Source organism: Gossypium arboreum, chromosome 3 (genome assembly GCF_025698485.1).
Source record: "Gossypium arboreum isolate Shixiya-1 chromosome 3, ASM2569848v2, whole genome shotgun sequence".
Lineage (NCBI taxonomy): Eukaryota > Viridiplantae > Streptophyta > Magnoliopsida > Malvales > Malvaceae > Gossypium > Gossypium arboreum.
In genome coordinates, this window is record NC_069072.1 from 83490623 (window position 1) to 83497697 (window position 7075).

Consider the following 7075-nt stretch of genomic DNA (forward strand, 5'->3'; position numbering starts at 1 on the left):
TTGTATTTTTATACTTGTTTTAACCAGAAAAAATAAAACATATAAATTTCGGTTAACTGATAAATTTAACCGAAATGTAACGCCCCAATTTTCAGGAATTCTGTGAATGTTGACAAAATTTCATGCTTTGATTTTGTCATTTGTGAGTGAAATTATGAAAGGACCTATGTGAAAATGTTTGAAAATGCTATAGGCTAAATTGAAGTGGCCAAATAAATAGGAGTTCAAAATAGGAGGATTTGCATGATAAACCTCCCATTTTACATGAAGTGGCCAACCATCATGTTCTTGTAGACAAAATGTACACTTGATATCCATAATTTATGGTACAAATTGATACAAATTGATAATAGGCTAGGTAAATGTTCCATGATAATGGGTTAGGTAAATGTTTCATGATAATGGGTTAGGTAAATGTTCCATGATAATGGGTTAGGTAAATGTTCCATGATAAGAATATCATGTCTTTTGTATTAAAGAATTAAATGGATGAAATATGAAGTTTTATTAAAAGAAAAAGGGGTGAAAAGAACAAAGTTTTGTCCATCTTTGTTCATCATAGCTGAAAGATAGAGAAGAGAAAGGAGAGGAGAAAGCTCTTGAGTATTCGGTCATTAGGAGGAGGAAAATTGAAGGTAAGTTCTTGGTACCTTGCTTCTATTTTGAGGTTCATGAGTTCTTCTTGATTCTACCTTAACTCTTGAAGTATATTTTGATTTTTAGTTGTGTTGTGAACATTTAGTCATGAATTAAAATGAAGGAAATGGTTGTTGTTTCATGTCCTTTTGATGAAAAATGGAAGATAGGTGAAGTTGAGCCAAACAAATGAGCATGCATGTGCCTTAGATGTTAAAGGGAAAAATCAGCTAACATGTTGTGCTTTAAAATGATGAAATGGAGATTATACTTAAGTAAAATCATAGATATGTGATGATTGATTGGTGATATACATGTTTAAATAAAAAGCATGCAAGTTAGGTGTGAAAGAGTGATTTGGTAATAAATCTGCTTGGGACAGCAGCAGTAACGTGACTTTGGAAAATCACCATAAATTGTGGGAGATGAATTAGAAGCTGAATAAATTATGTAATTAAAGCTTATTGAGTCTAGTTTCTAATGAAATAAACAAGAACATATTTTGAATTCTGTACAATGAGAAATTTGATTCGTAATGAAGAGTGGTCAGATTAGTCAAACAGTGAAACATGGGAAACTTTGAGAAAAATCTGGTATTGATTGGATAAACCAAAATTCTGAAAATTTTATGGATAGAATATATATGAGTCTATTTTCAGGAAAATTAACGGAACTTGATTTGGAGTTTCGTAGCTCCAGTTATAAATGATTTAGTGACTGTTGCTCAGGAAGACAGCTTGCAGTGAAATTATGATTATGTGGTAAACATTGACAAAAATTTGTTAATGGGTTGCTTATTGATTTCTTATAAGCTTACTATGATCTGTAGGTGTGGTTGGCCGAATATTGTAAGGGATTAATACGTAGTTCGTATTTGAATAGTTAGATTAACGTGTTAGTAATCCAATTGTAGGCGGTTCGTGTGTGGATCTCGTCAAGATATCGTCATAAATGTGTGTAACTAACACCCTCTTTCTTAGTCTAGATCGGCAAAAGCCGAAAAGCCGAAATGCCGAAAACTGGTATTTTGTAGATTTGCGAGTGTGCGAATGCTCGTGAGGTAAATCGATTAATGTTTTTGGTAAGCTGCAATGTTTGGACTGCAAAGTGCATGATTTCTATGCCCTCGATATTTTTGGGCTTAATGGGCCAAAATTGGAATGATGGGCCAACGGGCCCAATTCGGTAAGAACCCTCGGTACGTGATTCTGTTAGTACGTGAAAAGTAGGAATATCCATGAAAAACCCTAAAATAGATAAATTACTGAAATACCTTTAAAAGTGGAAAATTTACAGTTTTACCCCTAGTAGATAATTACCGAAATACCCCTAGGGTTAAATTGACTTAAATGCATGTTTGACTGTTGTTATTTACTGCATGCCATGTTGTTATTATCTGATGCATGGGACTGGGATATTGACGGAGGAAGTACTGAAAGTGGCTTGTCTACGTACTGGAGGCTTTGCCTCAATTTATCGATAATCGAGCGCAAGGTCAAGAATCTGTGGAGTGTTGGGCTGGGTGGGTTGAGCTATTCCCCACATGGAGTGTATGGCTGGTACGGGTGGAGTGTAGTGGTTGGTGGGTTGAGTAGTCTCCCCAAATGGGCTTGCATATGTTTACTGATGTTGCATGTATTTTGAAATGGGCCTATGGGCCATATCATTATCTGAATAAGGGCTAAGGCCCGCTTTATTGTAATCTGAAAAGGACTCGTCCCAGACCACTGTTACCCAAATGGGCTTGCATATGTTTACTGATGTTGCATGTATTTTGAAATGGGCCTATGGGCCATATTGTTATCTGAATAAGGGGCTAAGGCCCAGTTTATTGTAATCTGAAAAGGGCTCGCCCAGACCATCATTACTTGAATGGGCTTAGGCCCAATAGGCTTGAGCTGACTTGGGCTTTGAATGGGTTTTCCTTACACACTGAGTTTCCCCAAACTCACCCTTTTATTTTCATCCACGCAGGAAATCCCCAACCATAGTGGGCTTGGAGCTGTGAGAGAATTTGGAGTGGCCACCCGTTCTGAAAGTTTGATTTTCTTCTGGTGAACTGGACATCCTTTTAATTACGTTTGAGGTTTTGGGCTTTTAAATGTAATAAGGCCGCTTATTTATTTTTGATGGTTTTTATATGTTTTATTAAGATAGGTAATATTTATATTTGACTGTTGAAATTGGATAGCTTTAAGGCGCGTTTTCAAAAACAGTAATTGTTTTCAAAATAACACAAAAACAAGCAAAGCTTCCGCAATGAAGATATTTTCCAAAGTTAATCACTTTTCCTAAAAAGGACTTAATCAAATCGGTTTCCTAGAAATATACATGACGTTAAGGTATGGCAATGGTGGTTTGCATGTCTAGGATTGGATCCGAAGGGAGTTTGGTACTTAAGCAGTCCGATGGACTCACCTCCTCTTTTCCGGTTTCCTACCTGGTGCACAGCTTCCATTCACTTTAACCCTTAATGAATTAATCTTTTGAATATCAAGTACGATTTTCTGGACTTAGAATGAATTTTTTTTTTTATGTTTTTGATGTGGCATGCCGGATCCGGCCATAACTTCTGGGCCGGGTTTGGGGTGCTACACGAAATATCTCAGTTCAGTTATTTTTTTTTGAAAAAAAATTTTGGTTTGGGTAACGGTTAAAGGATTAAAAAGTTCGATTAACACTAGTTCGGTTTGGTTAACCAATCGGTTAATCGTTTGAACAATCCTACTATTGACGCCTATTTTAACAAAGGAATCCACTATTGACATCATTTTCATGTGAACATATGGGAAATCTAAACATTTGAATTGAGAGTATTAGCTAGCAACACGAAAATGGTGAACAAGGGATAGCAATACTCGATCTGTCCGGTGAATTTCAAATTAATCAATTTAAATGAATTGGATTTTTTTAAAGAGTGTACGCGATATAGAATGGAGTGCAATTTTGTTTTAACAGTGGATATGGAGTTGTTGTAGTAATTGTTGTTGAAATAGCACAATTCTATATCTAAAAAATACAAGGTTGTGGAATGCTTGTACTACTATAAATAGAGGTGATCTCTCCACCTTTAAATCATCCCAAAATTTTTCATTTTCTCTAAAATTTCTCTTTTCCTATTTGTAATTTTCACTTGTATCTTTTGCAGTGAAATATATTTGGTTGTGTCTGAGGATGTAGGCGTAATTTGCCAAACCTTGTTAAAATTTTGGTGTTATTTATTATTTTTCTTTAAATATTTTGTAAGGTATATTTGTAGTGATATATTGTGCTATTAAATTAAATTGGAGGGAGATTCTGCCTAGAAGGTTGGGTTTTAAGCGGGACAGTCTGTGACCCCTCCAATCTTTCCTGAAAATTGAACCTAGTGTGATTTTCGATTACAATAAATTACTATCTTTTACCTTATTCACACAAAAAGTGGTATCAAAGTCGAAGGTTATTGAAGTATGCTCTTTGGTTGCAGTTTAAACTGATCTTCCACATCAAAAAATATTTCCTTGGGCATATTAAAAAATTATGGCTGAAATGAAGGGCAATCTAAGAGCTCCAACATCATCCATATGGGTGAGACCGATAGTGACAAATACGAGATTGGCAATGGAGATTTTCGATGGCACAAGCCATTTTGGTATGTGGCAAAGTGAGTTTCTAGATGTTTTCTTTTAACAAGGTTTAGATATTGCAATTGATGAGAAGAATTTAGATGATGTAGAGGAAAAAGGCTGGAAGACTATCAATCATTTGGCATGTGGTACAATTCAATCGTGCCTTTTTCGAGAGCTGATGTATGCCTTTTCAAAAGGAGACTTCTACAAATAGATTGTGGTTAGCTTTAGAAGAAATTTAAAAAAAAAAATCAAAATAAGCTCTATATGAAGAAAAGGTTGTTTGGTTTCACTTATGCTTCAGGTACCACTATGAATGATCATGTCACCAGTTTTAATCAATTAGTCAAAAATCTAGAGAATATGGATGAGATCTCCAACTATGAAGATTTGGCTTTGATGGGGTCACTTCTTGATGAATTTGAGTTCCTTAAAAAAAGCTACTTCATGAGAAGGTTGATATATGTCTTAGTGAAATGTGTGTTGCTTTATAAAGTTATGAACTGAGAAAAAAGAAAAAGCAAAGAAATTCAAACAAAGATGCAAAAGCTTTGATAGTCCAGGGTTGTTCACATACCCGGAGTAAAGATCAGAAGCAAAGATCCAAGTCACAGGGGAACCAAGTAAAAATCAGTGTGCTTTTTATCGAGAAAAAGGACACTGGAAGAAAAATTGCCCAAAGTAGAAAAATAAGGGTAAATTTGAAAATGGGAAAGTTTTAACAAAAAATAATGTAGTTGAGTGTGAGGATGATGATTCAGATTTCTCACTTGTTACATTAGTAACTGGCCATATGGATGTATGGATGTTGGATTTAGTATGTAGCTATCATGTTGACTGCCTCCAGATGTATTAACGTCCAAAGTGTAAATACTGCAATAAGGTAAAAAACTATGAGGCGATATCCACAAGTATACGAGTCAAGTTTTAATATAGTTTTTACAACAGAATAGGTGAATACTCCAAGGACCGTAACCAAGGAAGGCGAGTGCTAGGCCAATTCTAATCTAAACACTAAAAGTCTAATGAGTACTTTAAATCAATTATAGTACGGTAACATAAAAAGGTTTTTGTAAGGTTTTTATAATAATAAAATAACATAAAAGAAATAAAAGTTCAAGAGATAGAATAGTAGAATGAATCAAATCTCAATTATGGGTGATTAGCTCACTTCGGTAATCCCCATCAACTGTCGTTTTGGGTTCCTCATCAATCAACTAGTCACTACCCTAGCAGGATCTTTTGATCTTTCAATCTTTCACTAACATAACAAGTCAAAAAGAACTACTTATCTTCCGACCTCACAATCCAGACTGGCTTGGGGTGAAGGTGTTCACAAATGGGCAATACCAATTTTGGGTTAATTCCCCACCTTGATGACTTCCTGGGGTTGTAAGGCCCAAGGTTTGTCTCACGTTCTTCCTTTCCCAAACAACTAATCCGCTGAGTAACCCTACATAACAGTCAATAGATCATATATCTTGCTAATCCCCCATAAAGGAATTAGTTCTTCATGGTTTTCATAGATAATATAAAATCAATTTAAAGAGAAAACATGCTAATTAAATCAATAGTATAGAGTATCCGAAAGGGTCTGATTGTATTGATATTAATCACGAATCCAAAAAATTTGAATGCTTTCCACAATTCAGATATCTTGAGAATCATGAAAAACAATTGAAATAAATTTTAAAACCTAAAAACAAAAGAAAAACTAAACTAAATTTGCTAAAGAAAATCTAAGCTAAGTGAATGATGTCTATAACATGTGTCAAATGAGCGTATTTATATATTTTAGGTGGTCATCGTCCTTAAACCTAGGTTAGCCAACATCCTTGAGCTTTAGTTTTGATTGTGTAGACTAAAATGCCCGTGTTTCATAATTAATTTCCGTCGCAGAGTCGAAATCGCGACACACCAGGACCTGTTACGCAACATGGCAGTTAGTATACTCCTTCTTAGCTATCTTTAGGCGTATGTCGTGACACCCACAGCTCGTGTCGCAACATCAAAGGCAGTCTTGACCTTTCTCCATTCTTCTTCCTATGTTGCGACATCGAACATCTCTGTTGCGACATGGTGACCAACATCGGTCTAGTACACCTTCTAAAGGTCTCCTGTATACTCACCAAGTGCGTTACCCTAAGGTCAATAAAAGACTCAATTTGCACATTTTAGTGAATATAAATAAAACTAAGAAAACTTAACTAACACATAATGAAAATGCTTGTATTCAAGCTCCTTACATGCGAAAACTAGTTTAATATGCTACATCGAATTACGGCAGATCAAACTTCCCCACACTTAAGTTATTGCTTGTCCTCAAGCAACATAAAAAAAAAAAAAACAAGAAGTAAAAGCGACGACCCTTCAGCAAATATCATACAAGTATTGACTTCAGAGCATATGACTTACGCATTTCATGCTTACTAACAACTTTAACATGATGAGTAATTGACTTACCACTTTTAATCATAAACATCTAAGTTCAGTATGTTACAAAGTATATAAACATTAAGGGTCTCACTTGTAGTATCCATAAATAAATCATACAAGTGATTTGATTATCTGAGCAAAACACAGATAGTCATTAATGCGTATGTTTAGTATAATGTTCATTCATGTATAAAGATAACTAGGTCACATAGGACTTTGCAGCTTATAACGTTCTAAGGCTTAAGATAGGTATAGAATTTAAAGATAGTAAGCATCAAGAGGGTTACAAACACCAAAATAGTTTAGCACATTGTATTGGTCCCTACTCTTCCCCCCTTAGTGATCCTTACTCATTCACCACATTATTTCTCCTTCTCTCACCTTTCTTTTCCCTC

At 35.1% G+C, this 7075-nt stretch overlaps 1 long non-coding RNA gene across 2 annotated transcripts; it reads left to right on the forward strand.

Annotated features, from left to right (window-relative positions):
* The first annotated feature begins 469 nt into the window (after nucleotides 1–469).
* LOC128290529 (uncharacterized) lies at nucleotides 470–2849 on the forward strand. Of its 2 annotated transcripts, none has more exons than XR_008280396.1 (2): nucleotides 470–635; nucleotides 2611–2849. It is a non-coding gene; the product is annotated as an uncharacterized LOC128290529 (long non-coding RNA). The 2 variants fall into 2 exon arrangements; XR_008280397.1 differs by lacking the exon at nucleotides 470–635 and adding an exon at nucleotides 1600–1821.
* The last annotated feature ends 4226 nt before the right edge of the window (nucleotides 2850–7075 follow it).